The sequence below is a fragment of the Bufo bufo genome, chromosome 5, assembly GCF_905171765.1.
Source record: "Bufo bufo chromosome 5, aBufBuf1.1, whole genome shotgun sequence".
NCBI classification, from domain to species: domain Eukaryota; kingdom Metazoa; phylum Chordata; class Amphibia; order Anura; family Bufonidae; genus Bufo; species Bufo bufo.
The window spans coordinates 21569815-21597614 of NC_053393.1; positions in this window are offsets into that span (position 1 = coordinate 21569815).

A 27800-nucleotide genomic window follows, 5' to 3' on the forward strand; every position below is an offset into this window, starting at 1 on the left:
GTATTCGATAAGGTGCGCGCGGTTGCCCTACCTCCGCACCGCCCATACGATTGTGCCATAGAGTTACAACCTGGTGCCGTTCCTCCTCGTGGCAAAGTCTATCCACTGTCGGTAGCGGAGAATGAGGCCATGGAGGAGTACGTGAGGGAGGCGCTTTCACGCGGACACATTCGCAAATCCTCGTCCCCGGCAGGGGCTGGATTTTTCTTTGTGAAAAAGAAGGGCGGTGAGTTGAGGCCTTGCATCGGTAAAAAAGCAAAATGAAAAGTCAGTCCTGTGTCCCAACACCGACAAATTACTTGCGCTGCTGCTGGTCCCGGAGTAGTGTGGTAGGTCATACACACTGGTGAATACAATATGAAGGGTTTTGGAACCGCGCTGCTCTGGACCAAGTCTCCCGGGGTCGAGGATACCCGTATTGCGCTATAGGAGGAATTAGGTGGAGATTGGTGGATATAAGATTCAGGAATAGGCAGTTTAGGGGACAGTTACACATTCAATATATGCTCCAGTAGCCTGTCTGTACCCATGTTGGCATCTGTCCTCCTTTATTTGGTTTCTCAAGGACCTGTGAGTGACGTCATGATATTCGGACCGTTCTATTGGGCGGTGCTGTCACATGATATTATGACAGAGGAGGGAGGTGGGGCAAGGGATACCTGGATGACGCTAGTAAGAATGGGTGGGGGATACTGACATTATGCACTAGGAGTGGGTGGATACTAGGAACAGTAATGTAGATTTTGGTTATATGATGTTATAATGCGAATTAGGCTGCAATTTAATATGCAATGGTGCGGCAACATAAGGATAGAAATGTGGTTTGTTTAATTTATAATAGAGGGAACTGATCCCCTATTTTTATTTTATTAATGTTTTATATGTTTTATGTATGAATTTATGACTCTCATAAAGGAGGAAGGAACCTTCCTTATTTTTACATCTAATGTGTTTGTGAAAGCATAAAGGAACAACAATGACAAATTAAGTATGTGAGATGTACAACTGTTTTAGTAACTGCTGCATGTTCCGGAAGCTTACTGGTTAACTGATTAAGAGCAGTTGGGCTATTTAAGGGCCGGAGTGCAAGCATGCACAGCAGATGCCCCTGAGGAAGCGAGACAGCGAAACCCGGGTCGGGCAGGAACCTGACGTTCTGATATCTTGTATTATATGCTTTTTGTCTACCAACTCTTGTGAGTATAATAAAACCTTTTAAGAAAAAATTGCAAAGGGTGCTTCACTATTCTGCCTATCCCATTTAAACCCTTAGAGGAGGAGATCTTTTGAAGATTGGATCCTTTGGGTGTTGGGAGAAAGGGGCTCATCCTCTGCCATCCACGTTTATCGGGAGACTTGGTCCAGAGCAGCGCGGTTCCAAAACCCTTCATGAGGCCTTGCATCGATTACAGGGGTCTCAATCGCATCACGATCAAGAACGCTTACCCGATACCCTTGATTTCCGAGCTGTTCGATCGCCTTAAAGGGGCCACGGTCTTTACCAAACTCGACCTGAGGGCGGCATATAACCTGGTAAGGATCAAGGCGGGCGATGAGTGGAAGACCGCGTTTAACACCAGGACCGGTCATTATGAATCCTTGGTTATGCCCTTTGGGTTGTGCAATGCGCCCGCAGTCTTTCAGGAATTCAACAACGATGTTTTCTGTGACCTGTTGCAGCAGTGTGTGGTGGTCTATTTGGATGACATCTTGGTATATTCTGAATCCATGGAGGCCCACATTCTGGATGTCAGACGAGTGTTGCAACGGTTACGAGAGAACAAGCTGTTCGGTAAGCTTGAGAAATGCGAATTTCACCGATCCCAGGTAACCTTCTTAGGTTACATCATTTCCGCTGAGGGGTTCTCCATGGATCCTGAGAAGGTTTCGGCTGTCTTACAGTGGCCCCAGCCCAGTGGTCTTCGTTCCCTGCAGCGCTTTTTGGGCTTCGCCAATTATTATCGGAAGTTCATCAGGGACTTTTCCATGCTGGCCAAGCCTCTCACGGATCTGACCAGGAAGGGCAGTAATTCCCAGGTCTGGCCGCTCGAGGCCATCCGAGCTTTTGAGGCCCTAAAGTCCGCTTTTGTGTCGGCTCCGATTCTGTCGCATCCCAACCCTGGGTTGCCCTTTGTCCTCGAGGTGGACGCGTCTGAGACGGGAGTAGGCGCCCTTCTGTCTCAGCGTAGAACACCAGAGGGTCCTCTGCTTCCTTGTGGGTTTTACTCCCGGAAACTGTCTTCCGCGGAGTGCAACTATCAGATTGGTGACAGGGAGTTATTGGCTATCGTGCAGGCCCTTAAAGAATGGAGGCACTTGCTCGAGGGTTCGGTGGTTCCGGTTCTCATCCTGACGGACCATAAGAATCTGACCTACCTTTCTGAGGCCAAGAGATTGACACCACGTCAGGCCAGATGGGCTCTGTTCTTGTCACGTTTTAATTACGTGGTCTCCTACCTACCCGGTTCCAAGAACATCAGGGCGGATGCCCTATCACGGCAGTACTCCGAGCTGTCCAGGGAGGAGTCGATTCCGACTTCGGTCATACCTCCGAATCAGATCCTGGCCGCCATTCGCACCAGCCTGACCTCTCCCCTGGGTGAGCAGATTTTGGCGGCTCAATCTGGTGCTCCCTCTGGGAGACCCAACGGCAGATGTTTTGTGCCTGAGGAGTTGCGCACTCGGTTGTTGCGAACCTACCATAACTCCAAGACCGCGGGGCATCCTGGAAAGAATCAGCTGTCCTGGGCTGTTTCACGTCTGTTCTGGTGGCCTTCCCTACGTTCCGACATCGCCGCATATGTAGCGGCATGCTCCGTTTGTGCCCAGAGTAAGTCCCCTCGGCACCTTCCGTTGGGCCTTCTGCAACCCATAGCCACCGGGGAGCGCCCATGGTCACACCTGGGGATGGATTTCATTGTGGACCTCCCTGCATCCCGAGGCCATACGGTCATTCTCATGATTGTGGATCGGTTTTCCAAAATGTGCCACTGTGTTCCTCTCAAGAAGTTACCCTCTGCACAAGAGTTGGCCACGATTTTTGCCAGGGAGGTCTTCCGGTTGCACGGTTTGCCCAAGGAGATTGTGTCGGATCGGGGGAGTCAGTTTGTGTCCAGGTTCTGGCGCGCCTTTTGCTCCCAGTTGGGGATTCATCTCTCCTTCTCCTCGGCCTACCACCCTCAGTCCAATGGGGCCGCAGAACGAACCAATCAGGCCTTGGAGCAATTCCTTCGTTGCTATGTCTCCGATCACCAAGACAATTGGGTTGACCTTCTGCCTTGGGCTGAGTTTGCCAGGAACACGGCGGTGAACTCTTCCTCTGGGACGTCTCCCTTCATGGCCAATTATGGGTTCCAACCTGCCGTGTTACCGGAGGCATTCTCTCCCCAGGATATTCCGGCTGTGGAGGATCACCTTTCCGTCCTACGTGCTTCTTGGGTACAGATCCAGAAGTCCCTTGAGGCCTCTGCGCAGCGCCAGAGACTCCAGGCTGATCGCAGACGAGCGCCTGCTCCTTCCTACCAGGTCGGAGACCGTGTATGGTTGTCCACCCGCAACCTCAACCTTCGAGTGCCCACTCCCAAGCTGGCGCCTCGCTTTGTTGGTCCCTTCCGAGTGCTTCGCAGGGTAAACCCGGTAGCCTATGCCCTTGCGCTTCCTCCTGGCATGCGGATCTCTAACGTGTTTCATGTCTCCCTGTTGAAGCCACTGGTGTGTAATCGTTTCACTTCCTCGGTTCCTCGGCCTCGTCCGGTCCGAGTGGGCAATCATGAGGAGTATGAGGTGAGCAATATCCTGGACTCACGCCTGGTCCGCGGTCGGGTGCAGTTTTTGGTCCATTGGGGTGGTTATGGTCCAGAGGAGCGTTCCTGGGTTCCCTCCGCAGATGTCCATGCTCCTGCCTTGCTCCGAGCCTTCCACGCACGCTTCCCTCAGAAACCGTTTTTTTCTCCGCGGAGGAGGGGCCCTTGAGGGGGAGGTACTGTCATGGTCTTACCTTCTTGCTGTTCTCCTTCGTTTGACATGTGCTGGCGGCCATCTTGGTTTCTGGGTTTCTTGTAGCCTTCCACCCTGCGGCTCCTCCTTCCCACTGGGAGGAGCTGGATGCCTAGCTCATATATATAGGAGGTCTGTGGCTTCAGTTCCTTGCTTGGTCCTCCTGTGTTCACATGCTTCTAAGACTGCTGCTGCTTCTGGTTCCTGATCCTGGTTTCGTCTGACTACCCTGCTGGTTCCTGATCCTGGCTTCGTCTGGCTACCCTGCTGGTTCCTGATCCTGGCTTCGTCTGACTACCCTTCTGGTTCCTGATCTCTGGCCTCTCAAAGACTCTGCTTCGGTTTCACCATTCGTTTGGACTTTTGCTTTACAGCTTTATTTTCAATAAAGCCTTCTTATTTTCACTTATCTCTTGTTGTACGTCTGGTTCATGGTTCCGTGACAAGCAGAGAATCAGGCTTCACGTCACCCACCACTGGAACAGGCCACTGTCACACATTTAGGCCCCGGCACCCAGACAGAGGAGAGAGGTCCCGTAACAGAGAATCTGGCCTTATGTCAGCGCAGAATCAGTCTTCATGTCATAGCAGAGAATCAGGCTTCAAGTCACCCACCACTGGAACAGGCCACTGTCACACATTTAGGCCCCGGCACCCAGACAGAGGAGAGAGGTCCCGTAACAGAGAATCTGGCCTTATGTCAGCACAGAATCAGTCTTCATGTCATAGCAGAGAATCAGGCTTCACGTCACCCACCACTGGAACAGGCCACTGTCACATATTTAGGCCCCGGCACCCAGACAGAGGAGAGAGGTCCCGTAACAGAGAATCTGGCCTTATGTCAGCACAGAATCTGTCTTCATGTCATAGCAGAGAATCAGGCTTCACGTCACCCACCACTGGAACAGGCCACTGTCACATATTTAGGCCCCGGCACCCAGACAGAGGAGAGAGGTCCCGTAACAGAGAATCTGGCCTTATGTCAGCACAGAATCAGTCTTCATGTCATAGCAGAGAATCAGGCTTCACGTCACCCACCACTGGAACAGGCCACTGTCACATATTTCGGCCCAGGCACCCAGGCAGAGGAGAGAGGTCCCGTAACAGAGAATCTGGCCTTATGTCAGCACAGAATCAGTCTTCATGTCATAGCAGAGAATCAGGCTTCACGTCACCCACCACTGGAACAGGCCACTGTCACACATTTAGGCCCCGGCACCCAGACAGAGGAGAGAGGTCCCATAACAGAGAATCTGGCTTCATATCAGCACAGAATCAGTCTTCATGTCATAGCAGAGAATCAGGCTTCACGTCACCCACCACTGGAACAGGCCACTGTCACATATTTAGGCCCCGGCACCCAGACAGAGGAGAGAGGTCCCGTAACAGAGAATCTGGCTTCATATCAGCACAGAATCAGTCTTCATGTCATAGCAGAGAATCAGGCTTCACGTCACCCACCACTGGAACAGGCCACTGTCACATATTTAGGCCCCGGCACCCAGACAGAGGAGAGAGGTCCCGTAACAGAGAATCTGGCCTTATGTCAGCACAGAATCAGTCTTCATGTCATAGCAGAGAATCAGGCTTCACGTCACCCACCACTGGAACAGGCCACTGTCACACATTTAGGCCCCGGCACCCAGACAGAGGAGAGAGGTCCCGTAACAGAGAATCTGGCCTTATGTCAGCACAGAATCAGTCTTCATGTCATAGCAGAGAATCAGGCTTCACGTCACCCACCACTGGAACAGGCCACTGTCACACATTCAGGCCCCGGCACCCAGACAGAGGAGAGAGGTCCCGTAACAGAGAATCTGGCCTTATGTCAGCACAGAATCAGTCTTCATGTCATAGCAGAGAATCAGGCTTCACGTCACCCACCACTGGAACAGGCCACTGTCACATATTTAGACCCAGGCAGAGGAAAGAGGTCCCGTAACAGAGAATCTGGCCTTATGTCAGCACAGAATCAGTCTTCATGTCATAGCAGTGTCATGGTCTTACCTTCTTGCTGTTCTCCTTCGTTTGACATGTGCTGGCGGCCATCTTGGTTTCTGGGTTTCTTGTAGCCTTCCACCCTGCGGCTCCTCCTTCCCACTGGGAGGAGCTGGATGCCTAGCTCATATATATAGGAGGTCTGTGGCTTCAGTTCCTTGCTTGGTCCTCCTGTGTTCACATGCTTCTAAGACTGCTGCTGCTTCTGGTTCCTGATCCTGGTTTCGTCTGACTACCCTGCTGGTTCCTGATCCTGGCTTCGTCTGACTACCCTGCTGGTTCCTGATCCTGGCTTCGTCTGACTACCCTTCTGGTTCCTGATCTCTGGCCTCTCAAAGACTCTGCTTCGGTTTCACCATTCGTTTGGACTTTTGCTTTACAGCTTTATTTTCAATAAAGCCTTCTTATTTTCACTTATCTCTTGTTGTACGTCTGGTTCATGGTTCCGTGACATTAGGACCAAGCCATGAGTTCTGACGGTACAGGGCCATCCTCGCTACCCATGCTGGTTGCCAGACTTGATCAGCAGGATCACCTGTTGGGTCGGTTCATGTGGCGTTGCAAACCCTGCTTGAACGCACGGCTCATTTCGCTCCCGTTGCCGATGGGTCGGTTGTCGCTCCTACTGCCGCTCCGGTTGTTGCGCCAGAGTCTACCCCGACACCTGTTGTTGAGCCTGCGGTGTTTCGGGGTATGACCGGTTCTGCCCCTCTTCCACAGCGCTTTGGGGGAGAGCCAACTCAGTGCCGAGGTTTCCTTAACCAGGTGGGCATTTATTTCGAGTTGCTGCCACATGCCTTTCCTACTGAGAGATCAAAGGTGGGCTTCTTGATCTCGCTGCTCTCGGACAAGGCCTTGGCCTGGGCCAGCCCTTTATGGGAGAACAACAATCCGGTGGTTGCCGAGTTTTCCGGTTTTGTTGCTTCTCTTCGGAAGGTATTCGATGTGCCGGCTCGTGCTGCCTCTGCTGCGAAGCTCCTTATGTCCATCAGACAGGGTTCACGATCCGTAGCTGAATACGCCATTGAGTTTCGTACCCTGGCAGCAGAGGTGGGCTGGAATAATGAGGCTCTGGTCGCTGCTTTCTCTCATGGTCTCTCGGATGCCTTGAAGGATGAGGTTGCAGCTAAGGACTTACCAGTGGAGCTCGAGTCTCTTATTTCTTTCCTGATTTTGATTGACACCAGACTCAGGGAGAGACCTTCCTTTAAGGAGAGCCTGCGGAGGTCTTCTAACAGATTGGCGCCTACGTTTGCTGTCCCACCCGTGCCTCCCTCTCCTCCCACGCCTCCTGGGGATGACTTGTCTGGGGGTGAACCCATGCAGCTGGGGTTTGCTCGCCTGTCTGAGGGGGAGAGGGTACTCCGGAGACGCGAGGGTCGATGCATGTACTGTGGTCTCGGTGGGCATTTTCGGTTGGCTTGTCCGAACCGTCCGGGAAACGCTCGTACCTGAGATCCTGTCGGGGGCAGATCTTGGGTGGAGTCTCCTCGTCCCCGGTTTCCCGTGTTGACAAACCACTGATCACTGTTGTCCTCTCCTGGGTCGGGGGCTCGGTGACGACCCAGGCGTTGGTGGACTCTGGTGCTGGTGGTTTGTTCATTGATAGTGTGTTCGCTGCCGCCAATTCCATTCCTCTGCAGGCTCGAGGTTCCCCACTGGCTCTTGAGGCGATAGACGGCAGACCCCTTCTGTCGTCACACGTGACTCATGAGACCCTTCCAGTGGGGATAGCCATTGGTGCCGTTCACAGAGAGTCGGTCTGTCTCCAGGTTATTTCGTCTCCACACTACTCGGTGGTCTTGGGGTACCCCTGGCTCCAGAAGCATAATCCGACTTTCGATTGGAGATCGGCCGAGATCCTCTCGTGGTCACCGCAGTGTGGGGCCAGTTGCATCCATGGGTCTGTCAATTTGCTGTGTACTTCCTCGGACTCTCTGTTGCCTCCTGAATACGAGGAGTACCGGGATGTATTCGATAAGGTGCGCGCGGTTGCCCTACCTCCGCACCGCCCATACGATTGTGCCATAGAGTTACAACCTGGTGCCGTTCCTCCTCGTGGCAAAGTCTATCCACTGTCGGTAGCGGAGAATGAGGCCATGGAGGAGTACGTGAGGGAGGCGCTTTCACGCGGACACATTCGCAAATCCTCGTCCCCGGCAGGGGCTGGATTTTTCTTTGTGAAAAAGAAGGGCGGTGAGTTGAGGCCTTGCATCGATTACAGGGGTCTCAATCGCATCACGATCAAGAACGCTTACCCGATACCCTTGATTTCCGAGCTGTTCGATCGCCTTAAAGGGGCCACGGTCTTTACCAAACTCGACCTGAGGGCGGCATATAACCTGGTAAGGATCAAGGCGGGCGATGAGTGGAAGACCGCGTTTAACACCAGGACCGGTCATTATGAATCCTTGGTTATGCCCTTTGGGTTGTGCAATGCGCCCGCAGTCTTTCAGGAATTCAACAACGATGTTTTCTGTGACCTGTTGCAGCAGTGTGTGGTGGTCTATTTGGATGACATCTTGGTATATTCTGAATCCATGGAGGCCCACATTCTGGATGTCAGACGAGTGTTGCAACGGTTACGAGAGAACAAGCTGTTCGGTAAGCTTGAGAAATGCGAATTTCACCGATCCCAGGTAACCTTCTTAGGTTACATCATTTCCGCTGAGGGGTTCTCCATGGATCCTGAGAAGGTTTCGGCTGTCTTACAGTGGCCCCAGCCCAGTGGTCTTCGTTCCCTGCAGCGCTTTTTGGGCTTCGCCAATTATTATCGGAAGTTCATCAGGGACTTTTCCATGCTGGCCAAGCCTCTCACGGATCTGACCAGGAAGGGCAGTAATTCCCAGGTCTGGCCGCTCGAGGCCATCCGAGCTTTTGAGGCCCTAAAGTCCGCTTTTGTGTCGGCTCCGATTCTGTCGCATCCCAACCCTGGGTTGCCCTTTGTCCTCGAGGTGGACGCGTCTGAGACGGGAGTAGGCGCCCTTCTGTCTCAGCGTAGAACACCAGAGGGTCCTCTGCTTCCTTGTGGGTTTTACTCCCGGAAACTGTCTTCCGCGGAGTGCAACTATCAGATTGGTGACAGGGAGTTATTGGCTATCGTGCAGGCCCTTAAAGAATGGAGGCACTTGCTCGAGGGTTCGGTGGTTCCGGTTCTCATCCTGACGGACCATAAGAATCTGACCTACCTTTCTGAGGCCAAGAGATTGACACCACGTCAGGCCAGATGGGCTCTGTTCTTGTCACGTTTTAATTACGTGGTCTCCTACCTACCCGGTTCCAAGAACATCAGGGCGGATGCCCTATCACGGCAGTACTCCGAGCTGTCCAGGGAGGAGTCGATTCCGACTTCGGTCATACCTCCGAATCAGATCCTGGCCGCCATTCGCACCAGCCTGACCTCTCCCCTGGGTGAGCAGATTTTGGCGGCTCAATCTGGTGCTCCCTCTGGGAGACCCAACGGCAGATGTTTTGTGCCTGAGGAGTTGCGCACTCGGTTGTTGCGAACCTACCATAACTCCAAGACCGCGGGGCATCCTGGAAAGAATCAGCTGTCCTGGGCTGTTTCACGTCTGTTCTGGTGGCCTTCCCTACGTTCCGACATCGCCGCATATGTAGCGGCATGCTCCGTTTGTGCCCAGAGTAAGTCCCCTCGGCACCTTCCGTTGGGCCTTCTGCAACCCATAGCCACCGGGGAGCGCCCATGGTCACACCTGGGGATGGATTTCATTGTGGACCTCCCTGCATCCCGAGGCCATACGGTCATTCTCATGATTGTGGATCGGTTTTCCAAAATGTGCCACTGTGTTCCTCTCAAGAAGTTACCCTCTGCACAAGAGTTGGCCACGATTTTTGCCAGGGAGGTCTTCCGGTTGCACGGTTTGCCCAAGGAGATTGTGTCGGATCGGGGGAGTCAGTTTGTGTCCAGGTTCTGGCGCGCCTTTTGCTCCCAGTTGGGGATTCATCTCTCCTTCTCCTCGGCCTACCACCCTCAGTCCAATGGGGCCGCAGAACGCACCAATCAGGCCTTGGAGCAATTCCTTCGTTGCTATGTCTCCGATCACCAAGACAATTGGGTTGACCTTCTGCCTTGGGCTGAGTTTGCCAGGAACACGGCGGTGAACTCTTCCTCTGGGACGTCTCCCTTCATGGCCAATTATGGGTTCCAACCTGCCGTGTTACCGGAGGCATTCTCTCCCCAGGATATTCCGGCTGTGGAGGATCACCTTTCCGTCCTACGTGCTTCTTGGGTACAGATCCAGAAGTCCCTTGAGGCCTCTGCGCAGCGCCAGAGACTCCAGGCTGATCGCAGACGAGCGCCTGCTCCTTCCTACCAGGTCGGAGACCGTGTATGGTTGTCCACCCGCAACCTCAACCTTCGAGTGCCCACTCCCAAGCTGGCGCCTCGCTTTGTTGGTCCCTTCCGAGTGCTTCGCAGGGTAAACCCGGTAGCCTATGCCCTTGCGCTTCCTCCTGGCATGCGGATCTCTAACGTGTTTCATGTCTCCCTGTTGAAGCCACTGGTGTGTAATCGTTTCACTTCCTCGGTTCCTCGGCCTCGTCCGGTCCGAGTGGGCAATCATGAGGAGTATGAGGTGAGCAATATCCTGGACTCACGCCTGGTCCGCGGTCGGGTGCAGTTTTTGGTCCATTGGGGTGGTTATGGTCCAGAGGAGCGTTCCTGGGTTCCCTCCGCAGATGTCCATGCTCCTGCCTTGCTCCGAGCCTTCCACGCACGCTTCCCTCAGAAACCGTTTTTTTCTCCGCGGAGGAGGGGCCCTTGAGGGGGAGGTACTGTCATGGTCTTACCTTCTTGCTGTTCTCCTTCGTTTGACATGTGCTGGCGGCCATCTTGGTTTCTGGGTTTCTTGTAGCCTTCCACCCTGCGGCTCCTCCTTCCCACTGGGAGGAGCTGGATGCCTAGCTCATATATATAGGAGGTCTGTGGCTTCAGTTCCTTGCTTGGTCCTCCTGTGTTCACATGCTTCTAAGACTGCTGCTGCTTCTGGTTCCTGATCCTGGTTTCGTCTGACTACCCTGCTGGTTCCTGATCCTGGCTTCGTCTGGCTACCCTGCTGGTTCCTGATCCTGGCTTCGTCTGACTACCCTTCTGGTTCCTGATCTCTGGCCTCTCAAAGACTCTGCTTCGGTTTCACCATTCGTTTGGACTTTTGCTTTACAGCTTTATTTTCAATAAAGCCTTCTTATTTTCACTTATCTCTTGTTGTACGTCTGGTTCATGGTTCCGTGACAAGCAGAGAATCAGGCTTCACGTCACCCACCACTGGAACAGGCCACTGTCACACATTTAGGCCCCGGCACCCAGACAGAGGAGAGAGGTCCCGTAACAGAGAATCTGGCCTTATGTCAGCGCAGAATCAGTCTTCATGTCATAGCAGAGAATCAGGCTTCAAGTCACCCACCACTGGAACAGGCCACTGTCACACATTTAGGCCCCGGCACCCAGACAGAGGAGAGAGGTCCCGTAACAGAGAATCTGGCCTTATGTCAGCACAGAATCAGTCTTCATGTCATAGCAGAGAATCAGGCTTCACGTCACCCACCACTGGAACAGGCCACTGTCACATATTTAGGCCCCGGCACCCAGACAGAGGAGAGAGGTCCCGTAACAGAGAATCTGGCCTTATGTCAGCACAGAATCTGTCTTCATGTCATAGCAGAGAATCAGGCTTCACGTCACCCACCACTGGAACAGGCCACTGTCACATATTTAGGCCCCGGCACCCAGACAGAGGAGAGAGGTCCCGTAACAGAGAATCTGGCCTTATGTCAGCACAGAATCAGTCTTCATGTCATAGCAGAGAATCAGGCTTCACGTCACCCACCACTGGAACAGGCCACTGTCACATATTTCGGCCCAGGCACCCAGGCAGAGGAGAGAGGTCCCGTAACAGAGAATCTGGCCTTATGTCAGCACAGAATCAGTCTTCATGTCATAGCAGAGAATCAGGCTTCACGTCACCCACCACTGGAACAGGCCACTGTCACACATTTAGGCCCCGGCACCCAGACAGAGGAGAGAGGTCCCATAACAGAGAATCTGGCCTTATGTCAGCACAGAATCAGTCTTCATGTCATAGCAGAGAATCAGGCTTCACGTCACCCACCACTGGAACAGGCCACTGTCACACATTCAGGCCCCGGCACCCAGACAGAGGAGAGAGGTCCCTTAACAGAGAATCTGGCCTTATGTCAGCACAGAATCAGTCTTCATGTCATAGCAGAGAATCAGGCTTCACGTCACCCACCACTGGAACAGGCCACTGTCACACATTTAGGCCCCGGCACCCAGACAGAGAAGAGAGGTCCCGTAACAGAGAATCAGGCCTTATGTCAGTGCAGAATCAGTCTTCATGTCATAGCAGAGAATCAGGCTTCACGTCACCCACCACTGGAACAGGCCACTGTCACATATTTAGGCCCAGGCACCCAGGCAGAGGAGAGAGGTCCCGTAACAGAGAATCTGGCCTTATGTCAACACAGAATCAGTCTTCATGTCATAGCAGAGAATCAGGCTTCACGTCACCCACCACTGGAACAGGCCACTGTCACACATTTAGGCCCCGGCACCCAGACAGAGGAGAGGTTCATTCAACTTTGGGTTGCCCCGCAATATAATGATAAAATGAAAATAAAAATAGGATTGAATGAGGAAGTGCCCTGGAGTAGAATAATATATTGTTAAGGGGAGGTAGTTAATATCTAATCTGCACAAGGGATGGACAGGTCCTGTGGGATCCATGCCTGGTTCATTTTTAGGAACGTCAGCTTGTCCACATTGGCTGTAGACAGGCGGCTGCGTTTGTCTGTAATGATGCCCCCTGCCGTGCTGAATACACGTTCAGACAAAACGCTGGCCGCCGGGCAGGCCAGCACCTCCAAGGCATAAAAGGCTAGCTCTGGCCACGTGGACAATTTGGAGACCCAGAAGTTGAATGGGGCCGAACCATCAGTCAGTACGTGGAGGGGTGTGCACAGGTACTGTTCCACCATGTTAGTGAAATGTTGCCTCCTGCTAACACGTTCCGTATCAGGTGGTGGTGCAGTTAGCTGTGGCGTGGTGACAAAACTTTTCCACATCTCTGCCATGCTAACCCTGCCCTCAGAGCAGCTGGCCGTGACACAGCTGCGTTGGCGACCTCTTGCTCCTCCTCTGCCTTCGCCTTGGGCTTCCACTGGTTCCCCTGTGACATTTGGGAATGCTCTCAGTAGCGCGTCTACCAACGTGCGCTTGTACTCGCGCATCTTTCTATCACGCTCCTGTGTAGGAAGTAAGGTGGGCACATTGTCTTTGTACCGGGGATCCAGCAGGGTGGCAACCCAGTAGTCCGCACACGTTAAAATGTGGGCAACTCTGCTGTCGTTGCGCAGGCACTGCAGCATGTAGTCGCTCATGTGTGCCAGGCTGCCCAGAGGTAAGGACAAGCTGTCCTCTGTGGGAGGCGTATCGTCATCGTCCTGTGTTTCCCCCCAGCCACGCACCAGTGATGGGCCCGAGCTGCTTTTGGTGCCACCCCGCTGTGAACATGCTTCATCCTCATCCTCCTCCACCTCCTCCTCATCCTCGTCCTCCTCATCCTCCAGTAGTGGGCCCTGTCTGGCCACATTTGTACCTGGCCTCTGCTGTTGCAAAAAACCTCCCTCTGAGTCACTTCGAAGAGACTGTCCTGAAAGTGCTAAAAATGACCCCTCTTCCTCCTCTTCCTCCTGGGCCACCTCCTCTTCCATCATCGCCCTAAGTGTTTTGTCAAGGAGACATAGAAGTGGTATTGTAAAGCTGATAACGGCGTCATCGCCACTGGCCATGTTGGTGGAGTACTCGAAACAGCGCAACAGGGCACACAGGTCTCGCATGGAGGCCCAGTCATTGGTGGTGAAGTGGGGCTGATCCGCAGTGCGACTGACCCGTGCGTGCTGCAGCTGAAACTCCACTATGGCCTGCTGCTGCTCGCACAGTCTGTCCAGCATGTGCAAGGTGGAGTTCCACCTGGTGGGCACGTCGCATATGAGGCGGTGAGCGGGAAGGCCGAAGTTACGCTGTAGCGCAGACAGGCGAGCAGCGGCAGGGTGTGAACGCCGGAAGCGCGAACAGACGGCCCGCACTTTATGCAGCAGCTCTAACATGTCAGGGTAGTTGCGAATGAACTTCTGCACCACCAAATTCAGCACATGCGCCAGGCAAGGGATGTGCGTCAAACCGGCTAGTCCCAGAGCTGCAACGAGATTTCGCCCATTATCGCACACCACCAGGCCGGGCTTGAGGCTCATCGGCAGCAACCACTCGTCGGTCTGTTGTTCTATACCCCGCCACAACTCCTGTGCGGTGTGGGGCCTGTCCCCCAAACATATGAGTTTCAGAACGGCCTGCTGACGTTTACCCCGGGCTGTGCTGAAGTTGGTGGTGAAGGTGTGTGGCTGACTGGATGAGCAGGTGGAAGAAGAGGAGGAGGAAGCTGAGTAGGAGGAGACAGGAGGCAAAGAATGTTGCCCTGCGATCCTTGGCGGCGGAAGGACGTGCGCCAAACAGCTCTCCGCCTGGGGCCCAGCCGCCACTACATTTACCCAGTGTGCAGTTAGGGAGATATAGCGTCCCTGGCCGTGCTTACTGGTCCACGTATCTGTGGTTAGGTGGACCTTGCCACAGATGGCGTTGCGCAGTGCACACTTGATTTTATCGGACACTTGGTTGTGCAGGGAAGGAACGGCTCTCTTGGAGAAGTAGTGCCAGCTGGGAACAACATACTGTGGGACAGCAAGCGACATGAGCTGTTTGAAGCTGTGTGTGTCCACCAGCCTAAATGACAACATTTCATAGGCCAGTAGTTTAGAAATGCTGGCATTCAGGGCCAGGGATCGAGGGTGGCTAGGTGGGAATTTACGCTTTCTCTCAAATGTTTGTGAGATGGAGAGCTGAACGCTGCCGTGTGACATGGTTGAGATGCTTGGTGACGCAGGTGGTGGTGTTGGTGGTACATCCCATGTTTGCTGGGCGGCAGGTGCCAACGTTCCTCCAGAGGCGGAGGAAGAGGCCGAGGCGGCGGCAGCAGCAGAAGAGGCCGAGGCGGCAGCAGCAGAAGAGGTAGCAGGGGGAGCCTGAGTGACTTCTTTGTTTTTAAGGTGTTTACTCCACTGCAGTTCATGCTTTGCATGCAGGTGCCTGGTCATGCCGGTTGTGCTAAGGTTCAGAACGTTAATGCCTCGCTTCAGGCTCTGATGGCACAGCGTGCAAACCACTCGGGTCTTGTCGTCAGCACATTGTTTGAAGAAGTGCCATGCCAGGGAACTCCTTGAAGCTGCCTTTGGGGTGCTCGGTCCCAGATGGCGGCGGTCAGTAGCAGGCGGAGTCTCTTGGCGGCGGGTGTTCTGATTTTGCCCACTGCTCCCTCTTTTGCTACGCTGTTGGCTCGGTCTCACCACTGCCTCTTTCTCTGAACTGTGAAAGTCAGTGGCACGACCTTCATTCCATGTGGGGTCTAGGACCTCATCGTCCCCTGCATCGTCTTCCACCCAGTCTTGATCCCTGACCTCCTGTTCAGTCTGCACACTGCAGAAAGACGCAGCAGTTGGCACCTGTGTTTCGTCATCATCAGAGACGTGCTGAGGTGGTATTCCCATATCCTCATCATCAGGAAACATAAGTGGTTATGCGTTCGTGCATTCTATCTCTTCCACCCCTGGGGAAGGGCTAGGTGGATGCCCTTGGAAAACCCTGGCAGCAGAGTCTTCAAACAGCATAAGAGACTGCTGCATAACTTGAGGCTCAGACAGTTTCCCTGATATGCATGGGGGTGATGTGACAGACTGATGGGCTTGGTTTTCATGCGCCATCTGTGAGCTTTCTGCAGAAGACTGGGTGGGAGATAATGTGAACGTGCTGGATGCACTGTCGGCCACCCAATTGACTAATGCCTGTACCTGCTCAGGCCTTACCATCCTTAGAACGGCATTGGGCCCCACCAAATATCCCTGTAAATTCTGGCGGCTACTGGGACCTGAGGTAGTTGGTACACTAGGACGTGTGGCTGTGGCAGAACGGCCACGTCCTCTCCCAGCACCAAAGGGTCCACTAACACCACCACGACCATGTCCACGTCCGCGTCCGCGTCCCTTACTAGTTGTTTTCCTCATTGTTACCGTTCACCACAATAAGAAAAATATTATTCGGGCCAATGTATTGAATTAAAATTCAGGCCATTTTTTACAGACACCTAACACTGTCTGGCTATCTATTTAGGTACCGTATTACACTAATACAGGCACACAAGTAATGACAGATTTGGTTGAATATAAATGTCAGGCCTATTTTTTACGCGCTGTGTGACAGATATACCTTTAATCACAGAATTAGACTTGTATCTGCACGGTAGCGTGTGTGTTAAGTTTTTCTGAATGACACTATCAGCACCTTGAATCTAAGATATCCTTTTTGGGATAGATTTAAAGTAGGCCTGATATAGCATAAACTACTTATTTATGAGAATGGCAAATTTGGGAATAGTTTTTCAACCCAGAACAAAAACCGTGCTTTTACGGTCACTACAAATAATTTGACCAGCTAAAACAGTACAGATTTGGTTGAATATAAATGTCAGGCGTATTTTTTACGCGCTGTGTGACAGATATACCTTTAATCACAGAACTAGACTTGTATTTGCACAGTAGCGTGTGTGTTAAGTTTTTCAGAATGACACTATCAGCACCTTGAATCTAAGATATCCTTTTTGGGATAGATTTAAAGTAGGCCTGATATAACAGAAACTACTAATTTTGAGAATGGCAAATTTGAGAATAGTTTTTCAACCCAGAACAAAAACTGTGCTTTTACGGTCACTAAATATAACTTGACCAGCTAAAACAGTACAGATTTGGTTGAATATAAATGTCAGGCCTATTTTTTATGCGTTGTGTGACAGATATACCTTTAATCACAGAATTAGACTTGTATCTGCACAGTAGCGTGTGTGGTAAGTTTTTCAGAATGACACTATCAGCACCTTGAATCTAAGATATCCTTTTTGGGATAGATTTAAAGTAGGCCTGATATAGCAGAAACTACTTATTTATGAGAATGGCAAATTTGGGAATAGTTTTTCAACCCAGAACAAAAACTGTGCTTTTACGGTCACTACAAATAATTTGACCAGCTAAAACAGTACAGATTTGGTTGAATATAAATGTCAGGCCTATTTTTTAGGCGCTGGGTGACAGGCTCAACTTGCCCCTGATGTAGTATATGGCCAAAAAATAACCACACTATTGATGGTTAAATGCACTTGGGTGACACAGGCTCAGCCTGCACCTGATGTAGTATATGGCCAAAAAATAACCACACTGTTGATGGTTAAATGCACTTGGGTGACACAGGCTCAGCCTGCACCTGATGTAGTATATGGCCAAAAAATAACCACACTGTTGATGGTTAAATGCACTTGGGTGACACAGGCTCAGCCTGCACCTGATGTAGTATATGGCCAAAAAATATCCACACTGTTGATGGTTAAATGCACTTGGGTGACACAGGCTCAGCCTGCACCTGATGTAGTATATGGCCAAAAAAAAAACACACTGTTGATGGTTAAATGCACTTGGGTGACACAGGCTCAGCCTGCACCTGATGTAGTATATGCCCAAAAAATATCCACACTGTTGATGGTTAAATGCACTTGGGTGACACAGGCTCAGCCTGCACCTGATGTAGTATATGGCCAAAAAATAACCACACTGTTGATGGTTAAATGCACTTGGGTGACACAGGCTCAGCCTGCACCTGATGTAGGATATAGCACAAAATAACCACACTATTGATGGTTAAAAGCACTTGGTGGTAGCTGGCGCACCACAAGCCACTAAATGGCCGCCGATCACCCCAGAAAAAAGTGATATAAAAACGCTCTGGGCAGCCTAAAAAAAGTGAGCAATTCGATATTAGCACTTCAATGATCCACAGCTGGAGATCGATCACAGAATGAAGTCTTTTGGAGGAGTTAATCTGCCTAATCTCTCCCTAACGTCGCAGCAGCAACCTCTCCCTATGCTTGAATCAGCAGAGTGACGTGTAGCGCTATGTGACCCAAGCTTATATAGAGGCTGGGTCACATGCTGCACTGGCCAATCACAGCCATGCCAATAGTAGGCAAGGCTGTGATGGCCTATTGGGGCAAGTAGTATGACGATTGTTGATTGGCTGCTTTGCAGCCTTTCAAAAAGCGACAAGAAAGCGCCGAACACCGAACCCGGACTTTTACGAAAATGTTCGGGTTCGGATCCGTGTCACGGACACCCCAAAATTCGGTACGAACCCAAACTATACAGTTCGGGTTCGCTCATCCCTACTTAGGACCCAACTTCCAGGAGGGAACCTTCAATTTGATATTCTTAGTAGACAACCACACCAGATCACCAACATTCAGGTCCGGACCAGGCACACGTCTCTTATCCGCCACACGCTTATATCTCTCACTCATGCTCTCTAGATTATCCTGAATCTTTTGCCAAATAGATGACAAAGACAATGAGAATCTCTCCTCATCAGGTAAACCAGAAGACCCCTCTCCAGAGAATGTCCCAAACTGCGGATGAAACCCATATGCACCAAAAAATGGCGACTTATCAGCGACGGTTATTTAAACCAAACTCAGCAAGGGAGAGAAAAGAACACCAATCCTCCTGATTCTCCGACACAAAACAGCGTAGATATGTCTCCAGATTCTGATTGACGCGCTCCGTCTGGCCATTTGACTGTGGGTGGAAAGCAGAAGAGAATGACAACCGAACCCCCAAGCGAGAACAGAAAGCCTTCCAGAATCTGGAAACAAACTGCGTGCCCCTATCAGAGACTATGTCTGAAGGAATGCCATGCAATTTGACAATGTGATCAATAAATGCCTGCGCCAGCGTCTTAGCATTGGGCAACCCAGGAAAAGGAATGAAATGCGCCATTTTGCTAAAACGGTCCACCACCACCAGAATCACAGTCTTGCCCGAGGAACGAGGCAGGTCCGTAATGAAGTCCATGGACAGATGTGTCCAAGGACGGGAAGGAATGGGTAACGGGAGGAGAGGACCTGATGGACGTGAATGAGGGACTTTGGCACGAGCGCAGGTCTCGCAGGCTGCCACAAAACCTTCAACCGACTTACGAAGCGCCGGCCACCAGAATCTCCGAGCGATGAGATCCACTGTGGCTCTACTCCCCGGGTGCCCAGCAAGGACAGTATCGTGGTGCTCCTTAAAAACCTTGTGTCTTAAAGCGAGAGGCACAAACAACCTCCCAGGAGGACAAAGATCAGGAGCCTCTGCCTGGGCTGCCTGAACCTCTGCCTCCAATTCAGGAGAAAAAATCAAAATGTCATCTAGATACACTAGTACAAATTTTCCCAATAAATGATAAAAAATGCTGTTCACAAAATGCTAAAAAACGGCTGGAGCATTCATCAAACCAAAAGGCATAACCAAATTCTCAAAATGGCCCTCAGGGGTATTGAAGGCTGTCTTCCATTCGTCTCCTTCTCTGACCCTGACCAGGTTGTATGCCCCTCTTAGATCCAACTTGGAAAAAACTTTAGCCCCAACAATCTGGTTAAACAGGTCCGGGATCAGAGGAAGCGGATAAGGGTCACGAATTGTGATACTGTTCAGCTCCCTGAAATCCAGACATGGTCTTAAAGAACCATCTTTTTTCTTAACAAAGAAAAAAACAGCGGCAACAGGTGACTTCGAGGGTCGTATGTGTCCCTTTCTCAGGCTCTCAGAGATATAAGCACGCATAGCGACCCTTTCAGGTTGGGAGAGATTGTATAAACTAGATTTAGGCAGCTTGGCGCCTGGGATGAGATTAATAGGGCAATCGTACTCCCTGTGAGGGGGCAGCTCCTGAACACCACTCTCAGAAAACACATCCGAAAATTCAGAGAGAAAAGATGGTACAGTCTTAGTAGAAACCTCTGAAACAGATGTTGTGAGGCAATTCTTTCTGCAAAAGTCACTCCAACCATTTATTTGCCTCGCTTGCCAATCAATGGTGGGGTTATGTTTAGTGAGCCAGGGTAGCCCCAACACTAGAGGAGTAGGCAACCCGCTTAGGAGGAAACATGACACATCCTCAACATGAGTATCACTTACAATCAAACGGATATTGTGAACTATGCCCTTTAACGATTTCTGAGAAAGTGGAGTGGAATCAATAGAAAAAACAGGTATATCCTTTCCCAAAGTGCATACCTGGAAACCATGTGTTATAGCAAATTGATTATCAATGAGATTGACAGCTGCTCCACTATCTACAAAAATCTCACAAAAAATGTTCTTGCTCTCTAGCGCCACCCTGGCAGGCAGGACAAAACGGGAACTACAAGCAAACTGAAAACCTTCAATTTCCGCATCAACCTTGCCAATAGTAACAGATGGAACGTTCTTAGAGGATTTTTTTCTTTTTGTTTCTTTATTACTCTCAAAAAACTGCCTGAATCTCCTAGAGGGGCAAACATTTGCCAAATGATTTATACCTCCACAACAGAAACAAACCCTCCTCTGAGAGCTGAATCTTCTATTGTCAGAGGACAGCAAACCCAGCTGCATGGGCTCCTGCTCAGAGGGGATTGAGAGAGACTGAGACCCCAGCGCACTGAAAGAGACCGCCGCACTGTCCTTGGAGTGAGTATGACAGGAAGGAGTGATCTCTCCTCTCTCTAAGACGCCTATCAATACGAACGGCCCGAGACATGGCCAAGGAGGTAGGTCTCTCATGAAAGGCAAATGCATCTTTCAATCCCTCTGAAAGACCATGGCAAAATTGACTTCGGAGTGCAGCATCATTCCAACCAGTATCGGCTGCCCATCTCCGAAATTCTGAACAGTATATCTCTGCGGACTGGTTACCCTGGCATAAAAGACGTAGTTTCGACTTAGCCAGAGCAATACAATCCAGATCATCATATATCTGACCCAGGGCTAAAAAAAATTAATCCACTGAACCGAGGGGCCGTGCCCCCACCGGCATCGAAAAGGTCCAAGACTGAGCGTTATCCCTGAGCAGCGAGATGATGATCCCCACCCTCCACTCCTCATCACCAGAGGAATGGGGAAGTAGGCGAAAATGGAGTTTGCAAGCCTCTCTAAAATGAACAAAATTCTCACTACCCCCGGAGAACGTATCCGGAAGCGAGATTTTAGGCTCAGAACAAATTCCATGAACGCAAGCAGAAACGGCCACCTCAAACTGAGAGACAGTTTTCTGGAGATCTGCTACCTCCAGTGAAAGACCCTTCATGCGGTCAATCAAGGTTGAAACTGGATTCATGCTTAAGACGGTTACGGCGGTTTATAATGTCACGGATGGTGTTACAGAAAACTAGAAGACACAAATGAAGATCCGACTGACTGGATCCAAAACTAAGGAACAGAAGGGTAAGCCCTGTTACAAGCCTAGCTCTCTCCCTTACTGCTCAGCATATGCAAAAATCTCAATGGTAGAAAATTGCATACCCTCGTACCTCGACTGTTTGACACCTGAACACCCTATAATAGTGAGGGGACACGACCACCGGCTCCCTACACTTATTTTCCATGCAAATGGTTTTTCAGCTGAAAAACAATGCAGATTCTGCTTATTTGCATGTTTTTCCCATATGCCCATGTTTATGCAAATTAGTTTTTACATGACAAAACTGTATAGAAAGATTATTGAATATTATGTTAGGACAATCAGAAAACTTTTCTCACCCTAATGATATTGATCTAGGTGCGCAGGTCCACCCAAGCCTTCCAACAGATCTGAAGTAACTTTGAGGCTTACTGGCTCTCAGTCAGATAAGAGCTGGTTTGAAATGCCTCAGACGGGATGGATAGAGCGTGATAACAAAGTATGCAATAAAGTCTGATGATAATGGGATGGAACGTTTATGAGTGATCGTAAATATTCCTATCTGAGGGAAAAAAATAAAATAAATAAAGCTGGTTTGGAATGTCTCATAGTGCACAAGGCTGCCATTGTAAGGTATGCTGACTGTTATCCGTCTCATGGATAGATTGATGGCTTGCACATACCTGGCTTTTGGCATATAGCCTTTGTGTGGTTGTCTATTGTATGTCATAGATAATAGTCCAAGACGCATCCAGCCATCCTCTTAAAGGGTTTCTATCACTTCGTTTCACCTATTTAGCTTTCAGACACTAGCGATCCGCTAGTGTCTGCTTTATCTAACCATCCTAATATAAGAGCTTATTGTCCTGCCGTTTAGCTAAAAAAATAACTTATATAGATATGCAAATGAGCCTCTAGGTGCTATGGGGGTGTGATAAGCACCTAGAGGCTCCGTCTACCTTAACAAACTGCCGCCGCCCAGCGCGTCCCTCCAGCCCGCCCATCTCCTCCGGAATGCGATGCTCCTCGTATTCGGCGCATGCGCAGTGAATGTCTGATCGCTTCCATCGCATTCCGGAGGAGATGGGCGGGCTGGAGGGACGCGCTGGGCGGCGGCAGTTTGTTAAGGCTACTTTCACATTAGCGTTTTTCTTTTCCGGCATAGAGTTCCGTCACAGGGGCTCTATACCGGAAAAGAACTGATCAGGCATATTCCCATGCATTCTGAATGGAGAGTAATCCGTTCAGGATGCATCAGGATGTCTTCAGTTCAGTCATTTTGACTGATCAGGCAAAAGAGAAAACCGTAGCATGCTACGGTTTTATCTCCGGCGAAAAAAACTGAAGACTTGCCTGAATGCCTGATCCGGCATTTTTTTCCATAGGAATGTATTAGTGCCGGAATGCCGGATCCGTCCTTCCGGTCTGCGCATGCGCAGACCTCTAAAAATGAGAAAAAAATAAATACCTGATCCGTTTTGCCTGATGACACCGGAAAAACGGATCCGGTATTGCAATGCATTTTTCTGCCTGATCAGGCATTTTTCAGACTGATCAGGATCTTGATCAGTCTGAAAATGCCTGATCAGTCAGAAAAAATGACATACGTTTGCATACAGTTTGCCTGATCAGGCAGGCAGTTCAGGCAACGGAACTGCCTGCCGGAATCAAACAACGCAAGTGTGAAAGTACCCTAAGGTAGACGGAGCCTCTAGGTGCTAATCACGCCCCCATAGCACCTAGAGGCTCATTTGCATATCTATATAAGTTATTTTTTTAGCTAAACGGCAGGACAATAAGCTCTTATATTAGGATGGTTAGATAAAGCAGACACTAGCGGATCGCTAGTGTCTGAAAGCTAAATAGGTGAAACGAAGTGATAGAAACCCTTTAATGTTGGTTCCAATCCATTTTGATGGGGTTTCCATAAATTTCTAACCTTTTTTTGTGAACCAGACACCCTCTCTTCTTCAGAGCAGGGGGTGCCTAGTTTGATGCTCGGGTCCACCATTGACTTTCATTGTTTTAAATTGTACTCGAGCACCAGCAGTATTCGGCCAAGTGTAGTGGCCCCACTGACTAAGCGTGGGCACTACACGAGGTTCAATTGGGGTGTGCGTGACTTCTACTCACTAAGGACAGGAGTGTCATTTCAAATTGTGCATATTTTATGTAAATTGTAAAGTATTGTTTTTTATATGTAATGTTTTTCCCTGTGTTATGCAGTATCAGGCCTAGTCTTTGTAGTTAGTCATCCTAGACGCTAGAGGGAGCTAGAGTAGCCCTGGTATAAGTATTCAGGCCCAGACAGGAGAAGGGAGTTCGAGTTCAAGGTCAGGAGTCTGCAGAGACAAGTTAGAAGGCACCAGCCAGAGCCTTCTCCTGACATGCAGCTGGACAGCCCAGGCTGTCAGTTGTAACCAGGGGGCTAGCAGAGGGATCCTAGCCTACCTGTGGATCAAGAGAGCCTTAGTTAGCTCTGAAGACGCCCCAGTAGCAGGATAGCACCTCCTGGGAGAAAACCAGCAGTACCCTCCAGGCAATTCAGGACAATTCAAGGTCAGATAAGTACCATGATGGACAGAGGTTATATAGAATACAGCAAGTGCGATCTTGGAGAAAGAACCGATATACCAAGGACATAAGCCAGCATTTAGGCATCCGGGCCTTGGCATCCAGCCAGCTAGAATAGCTGAAGGGGATAGAGCAGGGTTGCACTGTAAAGCAATCACCATTGGGTTCCTCCAAGTATCTTGCCTGTTTATTTCCTGCCGCCATCTGAAGTCTACCTGTTTGTTAAGTACTGTCTGAGGAACTGCATTACAATCATTTCCCAACTGAACTGTATGTACAAAGTGTAAACCGTTTCTTCAAGTAAAAAGACGTTTGGTTTATCTACTGATTCCTCAATTATTCCACCTATCACTACACGGTGTGCCACCGTCCAATTGGCACTGGCGTCACGAACCTTAAAGGGACCTTGCCCCAGGCATATAAAACACCTGCAACATCCAGGGCACCTCATCCACCACCAGGCCTGGTCCCTAAATACAGAGTGTGCCCCAGAGGACTTCTGTGCCAGCCTCTCCTTCACTGCTGTACGCCTGCCCAGGGTTTCCATATATAACTGTGAGTGACCCTCGCTTGCCATTGACCGTGACCTCACAATCGCATTACCCTGCGGGTCTGGCGTACCGCACAAGCACTCCAAAGTGCCGTGCATAGCGATGCTCGAGCCAAACAGCAGTTCAGCCGAGCATGCTCGCTCAACACTACTAGCAACCAATAGGAAAGCTGCCGACCCCTTACTATATAAGAACCTCCCCAGCAGCCATTTTCTACAGTTTTTTTTTAAAGTTCTGACAGAGAGAGAGCAGTGTCATTGCTGAGCTCTGCAGATGACAGATGGGGGGTGACTTTATTATTATAATTGTTTTGCTCCAATCACATCTTTATCGCAATATCGCGTGTCATACGGACTCACAGTATTATTTCACTACCCAAGCAGACTCCCTATGTGTGTTACTGCAAGGCACAGTGTTCTACACCACTATACAGGCACAGTGTTCTACACCACTATACAGGCACAGCGTTCTACACCACTATACAGGCACAGTGTTCTACACCACTATACAGGCACAGTGTTCTACACCACTATACAGGCACAGTGTTCTACACCGCTATACAGGCACAGTGTTCTACACCACTATACAGGCACAGTGTTCTACACCACTATACAGGCACAGTGTTCTACACCGCTATACAGGCACAGTGTTCTACACCACTATACAGGCACAGTGTTCTACACCGCTATACAGGCACAGTGTTCTACACCACTATACAGGCACAGTGTTCTACACCACTATACAGGCACAGTGTTCTACATCACTATACAGGCACAGTGTTCTACACCACTATACAGGCACAGTGTTCTACACCACTATACAGGCACAGTGTTCTACACCACTATACAGGCACAGTGTTCTACACCCCTATACAGGCACAGTGTTCTACACCACTATACAGGCACAGTGTTCTACACCACTATACAGGCACAGTGTTCTACACCTCTATACAGGCTCTCTGCAGCCAGGAAATAGCCGTTTTTTAATGCAATTTGCAGCAAATTTATTCGGATCGAACCAAATTTTTCCCCAAAAATTTGGCGAACCAGCGAAGCGAATTTTGAAAAAATTTGCTTATCTCTAATCATAGGTATTGCCCTGTCCTAATATGCCCAAACTATTAAAATATAAAAGTATTTTTCCCGCACGATTAATGTGGTAATGGAAAAAAATAAAAACTGCCAACCTGCCTTTTTTTTTAAGTTAATAAACAAATTATCAGAACATCAAATACACTCCAAAATAATATCAATAAAAACTACATATCACAAAAAATGAGCCCCCACAGAGGTCCATAGATAAAAACATCAGTTATTTTTAATTTTTTTGCGTATTATTGCACAAGAAGAGCTTTATATATATGGAATGGCTGTATTTTTACTGACCCAGAGAATGAAGGTAACAGGTAGGTTTTACCACATAAGGAACACTGTAAAAACGAAACCCATAAAGCTATGGCAGAATTGCGTTTTATGTGGTGAATGGCAGCGCAGCACCCATTGAAGTGAATGGTAACTAGCTGCAGATGACAGATGGGGGGGGGGTGACTTTATTACCGTATTATTATTATTATTTTGCTCCAATCACATCTAAAGCTCCAGACTTCTGCTGGCTTCCTGCTAGAAAGAGTTTTTGCGTTTGTCACATATAAAATAGTATTAATTCCTAGGTAAAAATTTTAATTTTTTTACATGTAATATATTGTACGTAGAAAGGACTTTGCTTAATTTATTTTTAGTTATATCATGTCTTAAACTCTAGTCACATCCAGAGCTGCATTTATTGTTTCCAAATAAAAGTTCTGCTTAGTCATATACTTCCATCTATTATTCTAGGTCCAAACAATAATCACACCTGAAGCTAAACATTTTATTTCTTTCTAATATTCTGCATTGTCTGTATCTTTTCTAAATGTTTGGCTTTACATATCAGGTACAGGTCTTCGACTCTAGTCACATGCAGAGCTGCACTCAGAATATCCATAGCTCTCTCTCATCAATTTCTCTGCACAAAACCCCAACCCAAAGAGGTCATATCACCTAAGAACAAACAGAAAACCACCAGAAGGTTGAATGCAGCTTTGGATGTGAAAGGAGATGAGACAGGAAACCCCCCCTCATCTCTACTGATACATTGTTGCACAGACACCTTGGTAACACAGAGGGTAATGTTCTATTGTTTTCTATTCCTCATTAGTTGCAGATATTCTATGGGTTCACTCAATTTGCCCTCAATTTGCACTCACCAGTCAAGAATCAATTGAAATTTTGGACGTGGACATCAAATATGAGGCTGCACTCCCAATCTCCTCACTCATTCCTGTGCTATATGAGACTGCACCCCCCCCCCCCCCAATCTTCTGGCTCATCCCTGTGCTATATGAGGCTACCCCCCAATATCCTTGCTCATCCCTGTGCTATACGAGGCTGCACCCCCCCAATCTTCTGGCTCATTCCTGTGCTATATGAGGCACCCCCCAATCTCGTCGCCCATCCCTGTGCTATATGAGACTGCACCCCCCCCCCCCCAATCTTCTGGCTCATCCCTGTGCTATATGAGGCACCCCCCAATCTCGTCGCCCATCCCTGTGCTATATGAGACTGCACCCCCCCCCCCAATCTTCTGGCTCATCCCTGTGCTATATGAGGCTACCCCCCAATATCCTTGCTCATCCCTGTGCTATATGAGGCTACCCCCCAATCTCCTCGCTCATCCCTGTGCTATACGAGGCTGCACCCCCCCAATCTTCTGGCTCATCCCTGTGCTATATGAGGCACCCCCCAATCTCGTCGCCCATCCCTGTGCTATATGAGACTGCACCCCCCCCCCCCCCCCAATCTTCTGGCTCATCCCTGTGCTATATGAGGCTACCCCCCCAATCTCCTTGCTCATCCCTGTGCTCTACGAGGCTGCACCCCCTCCCCCCCCAATCTCCTCGCTCATCCTTTTGCTATATGAGGCTACTCCCCATCTCCTCGCTCATCCCTGTGCTATATGAGACTGCACCCCCCAATCTTCTGGCTCATCTCTGTGCTATATGAGGCTACCCCCTCAATCTCCTCCCTCATCCTTGTGCTATATGAGACTGCACCCCCCAATCTTCTGGCTCATCCCTGTGCTATATGAGGCTGCACCCCCTCCCCCCCAATCTCCTTGCTCATCCCTTTGCTATATGAGGCTACCCCCCAATCTCCTCGCCCATCCCTTTGCTATATGAGGCTACCCCCCCCCAATCTCCTCGCTCATCCCTGTCTGCATTCCTACCAATAACTCTACCTTCTGCTGATGATCTTAGGGCA